We start from the raw sequence: 12,025 nt of genomic DNA, 5'->3' as shown, positions 1-12,025 counted from the left end.
AGGACCTGGATGCCACTTTTGCTTTCAAGGGGACGAGGGAAAGAAAGGCCTTCTCCTAAGTTCTTGTCTTATGGTTACAGCCGGTCACAGAGATTAGCAAAGACACCAGCTTCATACTCAACCTCCCTGACACAAATGGGAAGGGAGTTGGGGGGAAAGACTGGTCTGGGAGGGGTGCTCAGCGGGTGAAGGTGCTTACAGCCAAGCCTGAGTGAGAACCCAAGTTAATCACCCAGACCCACACGGTAGAAGAAGAGAACCGACTCCCTCATGCTGCACACATGGGCACACACTCACACAAATGAATAAGTCAATACAAGATGTAAAATAATTGTTTAAAAGGCATGCATTAGGGAAGGAAGGGTTTTAGTCTTTCCTTTTACTGGCTTGAACTCACGCGTGTCATGGCTTGCTCTAGAAAGGCTGTGTTGGAGAATTCAGTGGAAATGGGCTGGGTGAGCCGACTGAGTTGGCTGGAGGGAGAAATGGCACAGGGAATTGGCAGGCACTGACTGCTTAACTCAAAAGCAACAGAGATTGAGGTCTGTCTTGATAGGATTTCTCTAGGAGCCACACGTTGTTAGAGATGCCTCATACAGTAATTTGTGGCTTTTCGCTTGCTCACGGTACTGTTTCTTGGGCCTGTGGGAAAGTATGTGACAGTTAACTGTGAAAGACTCATTTTTTTCTCCTCCTCTTCCCCCTTCTCCTCCCCCTCCTCCTCCTCCTCCTCCTCCTCATTCTTCTCATCATCCTCTTCCTCTTCCTCCTCCTGCTCCTCCTCCTCTCCCTCCTCCTCCCTCCACCGCTGCCTCTTTCTCTTCCTTCTTCTGACACTGGCACATCTAGCACACAGATCCACAGCACTTCTGAGTGAGAAAGAGATGTGTATGATTTGAACCCCTGTGGGGGATCCCCACGTGAGCAGCAGAGAGATCCTAAGATGGTTCTGAAAGTGAATTGTTGAAGAGATTGACACCAAAGATCTCTGTGCTGTTAGCCCAGCTGTTCTGTCAGCAAGCATGGGTTCTTTGAGAAAAGGTTACTTCGAGAAAGCTTGACCTTCAGTGACCTTGATGGACAGGGGCAGGCATCTCATGTGAAGTCCCTTCCATAACCGTTTACTGACTTAAAAACAAATACGAAATGCAACAATGAGCTTCTCACACACCTTAACATTGCTTCTATAAAAACAAAACAAACAAACTCCAGAATAACAAGTCCCGGAGGAGGTGGAGAAACTGAAACACTGTGCACTATTGGCAGACATGACAGACGGTACAGCCACTATGGGAACAACATTCTATCTCGGATATTGAATTCAAGAAAACTAAAAAATGTACCTATCATTTGATCCAGAACGCCCATTTCTGAGTACATAGACCCTCCCCGTCTTATGATAACGTGAAATTCTGACTACTGTTGGGTTTGTTTGTTCTGAGATAGGATCTCCTATAGCCCAGGTTGGCCTCCAAGTCACTGAGTAGCAGAGGATAACCTGGAACTCCAGCTCTTCCTGCCTCTACCTCCTAAGTACAGGGATTACAAGCATGCACTTTCATGCCCAGCTAAACCCTGGATAAGTCAAAACTACATTCAATTTAATGAATGTAACCAACCCAGGATCCAGGCTTGGTTACACAGCACACTCTAGAGTATTGGTTGTCCTTCTTGATCACAGGGCTCTCTGAGAGCTGCTAATTCCTGTTGCTGCCCAGTATTGCAAAAACAGTGTTGTATTATATACATCAATAGCTTGCTAAAAGGTCAAATTTCAAAGTACATTTTCTACTGAATGTATCCCATTCACACCATTGCCAAGTCTAGAAGCTGTAAGTCAAGCCATCACAGGCTGAAGGACTTCATGTTGATAAAAGCATGGGGGCTGGGTGTGCCTTAGGAATAGTGTGCAAGAGCACTTGTAAGTCCTTGGGTTAATCTCAGAATCCAGAACCAACTAGACAGACAAAAGAGGGGAAGCAAGCAAGAAGAGTAGCATGGAAAGAGAAAGAAAGAAAGAAAGAAAGAAAGAAAGAAAGAAAGAAAGAAAGAAAGAAAGAAAGAAAGAAAGAAGGAAAGAAAGAAAGAAAGAGAGGAGGGGGAGGGAGGGAGGGAGGGAGGGAAAGAAGGAAGGAAGGAAGGAAGGAAGGAAGGAAGGAAGGAAGGAAGGGCAGGCAAGGCAAGGCAAGGCAAGGCAAGGCAAGGCAAGGCAAGGCAAGGCAAGGCAAGGCAAGGCAAGGCAAGGCAAGGCAAGGCAAGGCAAGGCAAGGCAAGGCAAGGCAAGGCAAGGCAAGGCAAGGCAAGGCAAGGCAAGGCAAGGCAAGGCAAGGCAAGGCAAGGCAAGGCAAGGCAAGGCAAGGCAAGGCAAGGCAAGGCAAGGCAAGGCAAGGCAAGGCAAGGCAAGGCAAGGCAAGGCAAGGCAAGGCAAGGCAAGGCAAGGCAAGGCAAGGCAAGGCAAGGCAAGGCAAGGCAAGGCAAGGCAAGGCAAGGCAAGGCAAGGCAAGGCAAGGCAAGGCAAGGCAAGGCAAGGCAAGGCAAGGCAAGGCAAGGCAAGGCAAGGCAAGGCAAGGCAAGGCAAGGCAAGGCAAGGCAAGGCAAGGCAAGGCAAGGCAAGGCAAGGCAAGGCAAGGCAAGGCAAGGCAAGGCAAGGCAAGGCAAGGCAAGGCAAGGCAAGGCAAGGCAAGGCAAGGCAAGGCAAGGCAAGGCAAGGCAAGGCAAGGCAAGGCAAGGCAAGGCAAGGCAAGGCAAGGCAAGGCAAGGCAAGGCAAGGCAAGGCAAGGCAAGGCAAGGCAAGGCAAGGCAAGGCAAGGCAAGGCAAGGCAAGGCAAGGCAAGGCAAGGCAAGGCAAGGCAAGGCAAGGCAAGGCAAGGCAAGGCAAGGCAAGGCAAGGCAAGGCAAGGCAAGGCAAGGCAAGGCAAGGCAAGGCAAGGCAAGGCAAGGCAAGGCAAGGCAAGGCAAGGCAAGGCAAGGCAAGGCAAGGCAAGGCAAGGCAAGGCAAGGCAAGGCAAGGCAAGGCAAGGCAAGGCAAGGCAAGGCAAGGCAAGGCAAGGCAAGGCAAGGCAAGGCAAGGCAAGGCAAGGCAAGGCAAGGCAAGGCAAGGCAAGGCAAGGCAAGGCAAGGCAAGGCAAGGCAAGGCAAGGCAAGGCAAGGCAAGGCAAGGCAAGGCAAGGCAAGGCAAGGCAAGGCAAGGCAAGGCAAGGCAAGGCAAGGCAAGGCAAGGCAAGGCAAGGCAAGGCAAGGCAAGGCAAGGCAAGGCAAGGCAAGGCAAGGCAAGGCAAGGCAAGGCAAGGCAAGGCAAGGCAAGGCAAGGCAAGGCAAGGCAAGGCAAGGCAAGGCAAGGCAAGGCAAGGCAAGGCAAGGCAAGGCAAGGCAAGGCAAGGCAAGGCAAGGCAAGGCAAGGCAAGGCAAGGCAAGGCAAGGCAAGGCAAGGCAAGGCAAGGCAAGGCAAGGCAAGGCAAGGCAAGGCAAGGCAAGGCAAGGCAAGGCAAGGCAAGGCAAGGCAAGGCAAGGCAAGGCAAGGCAAGGCAAGGCAAGGCAAGGCAAGGCAAGGCAAGGCAAGGCAAGGCAAGGCAAGGCAAGGCAAGGCAAGGCAAGGCAAGGCAAGGCAAGGCAAGGCAAGGCAAGGCAAGGCAAGGCAAGGCAAGGCAAGGCAGGAGGGAGGGAGCCAGAGTCAGAATAAGCACTTCAGGGAATAAGTCATACTCTTGGAGATATTTGAATATTCGTGCTTCTTATTACGACATTATAGCAGCTCAGTTGTCTAGAACAGATAAATAAGCAAAGAGCAAAGCCAATTATCATATCAGTTAGCGTTAACCAGGAAAACCTGTCGCAGGCTATATAGAGAATGGCTAAATTCTGACCTCAAAAAGCCTGAGGGTTTCTGTGCTTTCTGTGTGACTCAAACTCCCTAGAAGAGCCTTGTGCAGCTTCCTGGGGGGAACACAAAGGAGACAGCAACTCAGGCTCCCCTCTGCTCCCCACCCCCAGCTCTCGAGTTGGTTCCAGCCCTTACTGTGGGCTCATCATATGTGCCTTCTCACACAAGGCTCTCTGAATACAGGCTCCTTTCATCACATCCCAATGTCCCAGGAAGCCTTGCCTGTCCACCTCAGAGGCAGTGCACCTCCCAGTGCTGAGTTGGAGGTTAGAAACTCATCATGTCTGTCCCTGGGTTCTGTTTGTGGACACATGGTCGAATAGGCAGTTGCTCCCTTAGGTACAGGGGGTGGGTGGTCCAGCTGACATCTTAAGGGCATCAACAGTCAGTAAGTTCCACGAGAGGCACAGGGTTGAGGACCTGGCAGCATTCCCAGGATGAAACAAGGGTTTATAGGACTCCCTACTTCCCCACTCTCCTGTCCATCCCAACAGCCCTCCCGTCTTGTCTCCCTGTGGAGCCTTCAAGTCTCATTTCTCTGCCCGGAATGACTCTCTCCTGGATTCCTACTCATCCTCCCCACATACCTTCTCCAGACCTTGTTGGAAAAAAGTCCTCATTCTAGTTAGAATTGCAGGCCATTCCATCAACTCCCCTCCTTCTTTTTCTCTCCTCTCTCCCTCCTTTCTTTTCTTCTTCTTCCTCTCTTTCTCCTCCTCCTCTCCATTCTTTTCCTCCTCCTCCTCCTCTCCCTTCTCTTCTTCTGTTTTCTCCTCCTCCTCTTCCTCTTCCTCCTCTTTCTTTTTCCTCCTCCTCCTCTCCCTCTTCCTCTTCCTCACCCTCTTCCTCCTCCTCTCCCTCTTCCTCCTCCTCTCTGTCTTCCTCCTCCTCTTCTTCCTCCTCTTTCTACTTCATCATCACAATTATGCAAAGGATTGAAATCATGACCTTGCACACTCTAGGCAAACACTCTACTATTGATCTATATCCCTGGTCCTAGCTTATTTATTTTATTTTTTTAATAAGATGTCCTTTTATTTATATGAGTACACCGTAGCTCTTCAGATACACCAGAAGAGGGCATCAGATCCCATTACAGATGGTTGTGAGCCACCATGTGGTTGCTGGGGATTGAACTCAGGACCTCTGGAAGAGCAGTCAGTGCTCTTAACCACCGAGCCATCTCTCAAACCCTTAGTTTATTTATTTAACATCATCTTAGCCAATGTTCTATGGCTGTGAGGATACACCATGACCGTGGCAACTCTCATAAAAGAAAGCATTTCATTGGGGCTTGCTTACAGTGTCAGAGGTTTGGTCAGTAGCATTGTGGTGGCACTCAGCAGACGTGGTGGTGAAGAGGTAGCTCAGTGACACACTTCCTCCTTGTTAGGCCACACATCCTCATCACTGTCAAGTGGCGCTACACCTGATGACTAAGCATGCAAATGTATGAGCCTATGGGGGACATTGTTATTCAAATGGACACAAGTGTTATATATGTATGGGATGTGTATATGCATGCGCGGGGCGGGGCGGGGCGGGGTGAGGAGCTGGAGAAGATGGCAACAGCTGTCTTCCTCAGTCCCTCTCCACCTTGGTTTTTGAGACAGGGTCCATCACTGAACCTGGAGCTCACCATGTCACCGAGGCTGGCTCGCCATCAAGCCCTGTGATCCTGCTGCCTCCACCTCCCCTAGGCCTGGATTACAGGCGTAGGCCACCTGACCTTCTTGTGTGGGTGTTGAGGATCTAACTTAGGTCCCTGTGTACATGGAGTTTACTCTCCGAGCCATGTCCCCAGCCCTCTAACTTCAAACACACCTTATAGGTTAACACGTTTTTTGGTTTTTTTTTTTGTTGTTGTTGTTGTTTTTCAAGATAGGGTAGGTTAACACTTTTAATTACTAGTTGCTCAATTAATTAAATAAATGAAGGCTCGCTGGACTCACTTGCAGATAACCGAACAGTTGCCAATTGTTGATAACCTGAATATTATTTCTGTGACTCTTATCTTTGCCTTGTAGAAACAAAGTCTTTGTCATGCAAGCCCATCTTAAATCTTCACTCCGCAGAAATAACCTGACCAACTGATCGACCGGTCAATATTTTTCTGTTGGCACACTCTGGACTTCTTTCCTCTAACAAACTAAAGCAAGGGTTGTGTGAGACAAGCACCCCACTGGGTCTCTAATGAGGATGCTGTGTAGACAGATGTACCCGTACTGGTCTGTGCTTACCCAAAGCTCCCACAAGGCCCTGTGTCATGCTGCTGTCCCTACTGTCACCAGTGTCCCAGCCCAGGGCTGGATATCCCACCAAGTTAGTACCAAGAAATGACAACATGTAAGCAAAAAGAATCCCCAAATGTCTGTTCTCTAGATGCCCCTGCAGGAATTTGGGGCACTTGCCTCAACCCTCAGCCATCTACCCACGAGGATGAAATACATCTTGTAAACACTCCTTTAGCTATTTTTAGTTAAGTCTTTTTTTTTCCTCTTCCTCAAATTGTGATTCTATATGAGTGAAGGCAATAGTAAAAAAGCTACCACAAAAAAAAAAAAAATCTGGTGTGTGTGTGTCTGTGTGTGTGCATGAGAGAGACAGAGAGAAAGAAAGAGAGAGGCAGGGGGGGGAGAGAGGCAAAGAGAGAGGGAGAGGGAGAGAGGGAGAGAGGGAGGGGGAGGGGGAGAGAGGGAGAGAGGGAGAGAGGGAGAGAGGGAGAGAGGGAGAGAGGGAGAGAGGGAGAGAGGGAGAGAGGGAGAGAGGGAGAGAGGGAGAGAGGGAGAGAGGGAGAGAGAGGGAGAGAGAGAGAGATTGTCCCCTTCTGTCCTGTGGGCTCCAAGGACCGAACCCTGGTCATGAGGCTTGTGGGCAAGCACCTTTCCCTGCTGGCCATGTCCTTGGCCTCACAAGCTGCACCTCTCATCCTCTCTGTGTGTCTCTCCCTCTTCTCTTCTTCCCTTCTCTTTCCTGCATCCCTTTGCACCCTCTCTCTTCTATCATCTCTTCTCTCTTCTCCTCTTCTTCTTCCCTGGCCCTGGCTTCCTCTCCTCCAGGTCTCCTCCCACACCTCTTCCCATAGAATGACATGCAAGCAAGGCTCAACAACTGTGGGTCCCACCTAACCCTCAACTTCCCAGCCACCAGGACTGTGAAGAAGAAACCTTTATCCTTTATAAATTGCTCAGCCTTGGCTACTCTGTTACAGTAATGTGAAACTCGGACTTAAATGCTAATCTCAGCTTCTGACGTTACTAAAATGGGTCATGGCAAGGAGTTCTGGGTGATGACACACAGTCTGGCTGTGCACTTACACGGAACCATTTTCTCAGCTCTACCTCCCAGTTGGTTGTGTTGTGGTTCATCTATTCATGTGCAACAAACAATACATTTTAAAAGGCACATACCCTCTGCTAGGAAATAATTCAACATAATGTTTCTCTGAGTGAGATGTATACACAGGCTAGCAGAAACCACAGCACACTGTAACTATTTGTTTGTTTGTTTGTTTGTTTGTTTAAGATACGCATGCTCTGTGTGCGTGTACACCTGCAGGCCAGGAGAGGGCATTATATCCCTTTATAGACAGTCATGAGGCACCATGTGATTGCTGGGAATTGAACTTGGGACCTCTGGAAGAACAGCCAGTGCTCTTAACCGCTGAGCCATCTCACCTGCCCTCATTGTAACTATTTAGTACATTTTTACCTGCACATTGAAAATGTTTAGGGGCCTTTTACACATAGAGTCCATGAGACATCCCCATTCACCCACCAGACTCAGCGGAATGTGCCATGAGTGCTGAGACTGAGTTCCTATGGTAGTTACCAGGGTGACAATCAGAAGCAAAACAAACATTCCTGCCGGGAGTAGGAATGTAGCTAGCTATGCAAACCGAAAGTACAGCCCATGGAAGATGGTTCTGAAGGCAGCCGCCCAAAGGAGATGAGACCACAAGAGCTGGTAAGACTTTCAACCAGAACCCAACCTCCATCCCTCCATGGAAGATGAGCTAGGTCACCACTGACCTGGCATGAATAGGAGCCAGTCAGCAAGACGGGCACCTGGAAGAGCACTGTAGAAGGGAAATGGTTATGTATAAAGGTGAGAGATCATGACATGGAAGAAGAGGCAGGCAGGAGCAGAAGGATGAGACAGAGCCAAGGATGGGGCGAGAACCCGGATGCTGGGCTGGGGTTTCCAGCCTCTCTCCAAGAGAGAGAGTGTTTCTCAAAGTAGCGCCTAGGTTAGGAATTTATACTATTTTTGTGTGGTGGGTTTTGGGGGCTTCTAACTTTATGCCTGTTTGTTTTTTAACTTTATGCTGCTTGTAGTTTGTTGGGGCTTGGGGATTTGGGGTTTGGTTTTGGTTTTTGACAAGGTCTCATTACCATAATCAGAGCAAGCCTGGAACTTGCTACATAGACCAGGTTGGCCTCGAACTCACAGAGTTCCACCTGCCACTCTCTTTTGAGTGCTAAGACTAAAGGTGTGTATCACCCTGTCTGGTTTTATTGTTATTTTTGAGACTCTGTCTCGGAATATAGTTCAGGCTGGACGTAAACCTTACAATTCTCTGGCCTCGGCTTCCTGAGCGCTGGAATTGCAGGTGTGGACCACCATACAGGAGTCAAATGTACATATGCATTATTTGTACAATGGTGTGTGTGTGTGTGTGTGTGTGTGTGTGTGTGATGTAACATGTTTTTATGATTCTCTTGAAGAAGTCCACAGCAGTGGGCACCAAGAATCAAGACAAGGATGCCAACAAAGGTTGATACACTCGCAAAGCTGTTTTTCAAGTCTTTCTTGGTATAGGGTTGTCTGTAGCTCTGTTTTATTTATTGCTTTGCACTGTTGGTATTTGAGACAGGGTTTGCTATGCATCCCAGACTGACCTATAGCTACAGATCCCATGTTGGTCTTCCGCTTGTCGCCTCAAATGCTGGATTACAGGCACATTTCATCAAGCCCAGCCAGGTAAGGTTTCCCTGCCTCATGGGAAGCCTAATGGCCTATGACCCTTCGGCCCATGCTGGGTTCCTGAGGATTTTCAATAAGCAGAAGTTCTGTGGAAGTCAGGGAAGAGAAGAGGTCCTAGGGAGGAAAAAGCCTGAGGCAGGTTCTCTGACTCTCACCTGTATGACCACAGAGATGAGCTGCCTGGGTCCTTGTCAGCCGAACACACTTCCAGAGAGTGAGCGGTCTGTTGCTGTGTTGGGAGAGTGAGTGGCTGTCATCCCAGCCTGTAGGGAGGTCTGTTGCTGTGTCCATGTCCATCCTTTTCTGAGTGTGACCAGGATGTTGGAGGCAGGGGCTTCTCTAACAAGCACCGTTCTTCTCAGGGGCTGTCAGACACATGCTACAGCCTGAAGTCACCCTACCCTATCCTCTGTGTCTCCCCACAAGTCCTGCCTGCACTGTGGCTGGGTTACCCTCCACCACTGCTTCCCCTATCCCCATTCCTCCCCTTCCCACCTTCTCCAAATAGGTCTCTGCTCAGTGCATTTGCCCATTGTCCTGCCAAGTCTGAGTGCCACAGGCACCTTAGCTTCAGCACAGAGCCAGTGCCTCGTGGTTCTGGCAGCTGGACATTTCAGGTCAAGGTGTCCAAAGTGCTGGTTTCTTGTGAAGCCTCTTTCCTGGACTGCAGATGGCTGACCTCTCCCTGTGCGTTCTTTCAGTCACTTCTCTGTGTGCATTTTGCACTCCATGTAAGGACTTCATCTTATTGAATGAGGGCCTGCCCAAATGACCTTGTTTTCAGTCAATTTCAACTTCAGAGACTATTTCCAAAGAGAACAGGTGTGTGAGGTGTTAGGAATTAGGACTACAACATACTAACTTAGGACACACACACAACTCAGTACCAAATACTCATCTAGTTCTGGGGTGACAACTACACGTCAGGGTCGGTGTAACCCAATAGGCACGAATAATAAGGAGCTCAGTGTGACCAGTGACTCATTTGTCCCAATTCCAACTCCATAACCCCTATAACAAAAGCAATAGTAAATATACAGAAACATAATCTCTCTGGTATTGGAGATGGAAGCCAGAGCTTTGCGTATACTAGGGTAGTGCCCAACTCCTAAGCTATATCCAGTGTGACAAATGTGTTTTAAGTATGAAATAAATCTCTAGTTTCTTGAGCAACCACTAATTCCCTTGAGGTCTACTGAAAGGATACTCTAGCATGGACGTCATAAGCAAAGCTGGACGTAGGGATATACACTTATCATTCCAGAACTTGGGCGGTGGAGACAGGAGGAGGAGTTCAAAACCAGCCTCAGCTATATAGTAAACATGAAGCCAGCCTGGCCTACCTGAGGCCTACCTGCTTTAGGATTGTAACAGTGAAAATCAGTGTGCATCAAGGAAAAAATAAGAGTGTCACGGTGAATCCCTCCACGTGGAGCAGATGACCATTAAGGGTGACTGACAGGAGGAAGTCTCAGAAGGTTGTGAGGCAAACACTGGATCCACAGCCAGCGTGAGAATGGTCTTTCTCAGGCAAGATGGCAGATGAGACACCCAAGATGTGTTGGCAAAAGCAGTGGTGAAAAATAGACAGTAGTGGCGCTGCTGGTTTGGTTATTTGATGGCTGGCATCTGAGTAACATTGGCCGTGACTTGGGCAGAGTTTGTTGAATGACTAAGGAAAATGGCTTCAGCTTGTGCCTTTTATTTTTAATTTTCCTCATTCATGTTCACAGAAAATCACAACAGTGTCCATCCTCATAGTTTCTCGGGGCGTTGGACAGCAGGCAAATGGCTGTTTCCATGGAGAAAAAAATATCTTCTCTCACTCAGCAGACACATTTTGTGATTTGGAAGAGCGCTTTCAGGAGCGCTCTGTGGTGAGTGTGAATAGGATTATTACAGCTGATGAAGTCAAGCTCCTTATGAATATTTCTACCAGGCCAGCAAGTGTATATATGATATAGTATATGATATATCATATGTATATATATATATATATATATTTATAATAATTGGAAATCCAAAATGTTGTGATCTATCAACATTACGCCACAGTGATGATGCCACACCATGAAGTTTTATTTTGTGGCCCACGCAGTTAGTTGCCTTTCATTTCTATAAAACATATGTGGTTTGTACATTCCGCACCTAGCCTTGGGTCATAGGCAAGATACCCAGTTCTACACATACAAATATGACGGGCTTGAACCTGTAGCATTTCCAATTCCATGCATCTGGGGAAGGACAATCTACATATGTAACTTGACAGCTTGTGATGGGTGCTGAAAATAGAAAAAGTGAGGGGACGTCGAGTGGCAGGAGCGAGGGACCATTTGAAATAAAGTGGCAGAGATGTGTTCTCCAGATCAACCATCTTGGTTAAGCTCTCAATGGGCAAGGCACCGTGCTAGGTTCTAGAACCTTCTCTATCCACTTCCGGCCCTCAAGGGATTCAGAATCTGTGGTAGGCAGATTTTAGCATGTTGCCTGAGAATCCTGGTCCTTGGCACATACACACAGTATGCTTCACGACTTTGAATTCGGTGCTCTGTGCACCTCAATGAGCAGGTGATGCAGGTAATGCAGGAGATCCATGTGCCTTTAAGAAAGGATGTTATCTGAGAGAGCTTGAATGTACTCACATGGTCCGTATCAAAACTACAGGCTTATTTTTAGAGAGAGGGGGAGAGGGGGAGAGAGAGGGGGAGAGGGGGAGAGGGAGAGAAGGAGAGGGAGGAGGAGGAGGAAGAGAGAGAGAGAGAGAGAGAGAGAGAGAGAGAGAGAGAGAGAGAGAGAGAGAAACACAAGAACAATTTAACAGCAGGAAGTTTCTTCACTGCTGGCTTTGAAGTCAGAGGTGGCCACAAGCCAAGGACCTGTAGGTAAGTAGTCCTCAGCCAACAGCCACGGAGGACATGGGCACCTTGTTCCTATGGCAACTAGAAACCCAGCTCCTTTATTGTCTCAGCCAACAACGTAAAAGAAGTTGGAAGTGAATCCTTCCTCAGTCCAGCTCAGGCTTGAGTCAAGAACTCAGCCCAGCCACCTCTTGATTCCAGTGGCCTCATGAGGACCTGAGGAGATAGTGTGGATGTGGACCATCCTGGACTTCGAGCTGAGAGACAATGAACATGCTATTTTAAGTTAATAAATGTATGG

The 12,025-nt window shown here is 48.5% G+C and overlaps 1 non-coding gene across 1 annotated transcript; it reads left to right on the top strand.

The window, feature by feature from the left end:
- The first annotated feature begins 536 nt into the window (after window positions 1-536).
- On the top strand, window positions 537-665 carry LOC115029122 (small nucleolar RNA SNORA18). The gene has a single exon (XR_003834693.1). It is a non-coding gene; the product is annotated as a small nucleolar RNA SNORA18 (small nucleolar RNA).
- The last annotated feature ends 11,360 nt before the right edge of the window (window positions 666-12,025 follow it).

This window comes from Mus caroli, unplaced genomic scaffold (assembly GCF_978045245.1).
Source record: "Mus caroli unplaced genomic scaffold, Mus_caroli_1 scaffold_15, whole genome shotgun sequence".
Lineage (NCBI taxonomy): Eukaryota > Metazoa > Chordata > Mammalia > Rodentia > Muridae > Mus > Mus caroli.
Note: the sequence above shows the minus strand (reverse complement) of the source record. Positions and strands in the feature narration are given on the sequence as shown.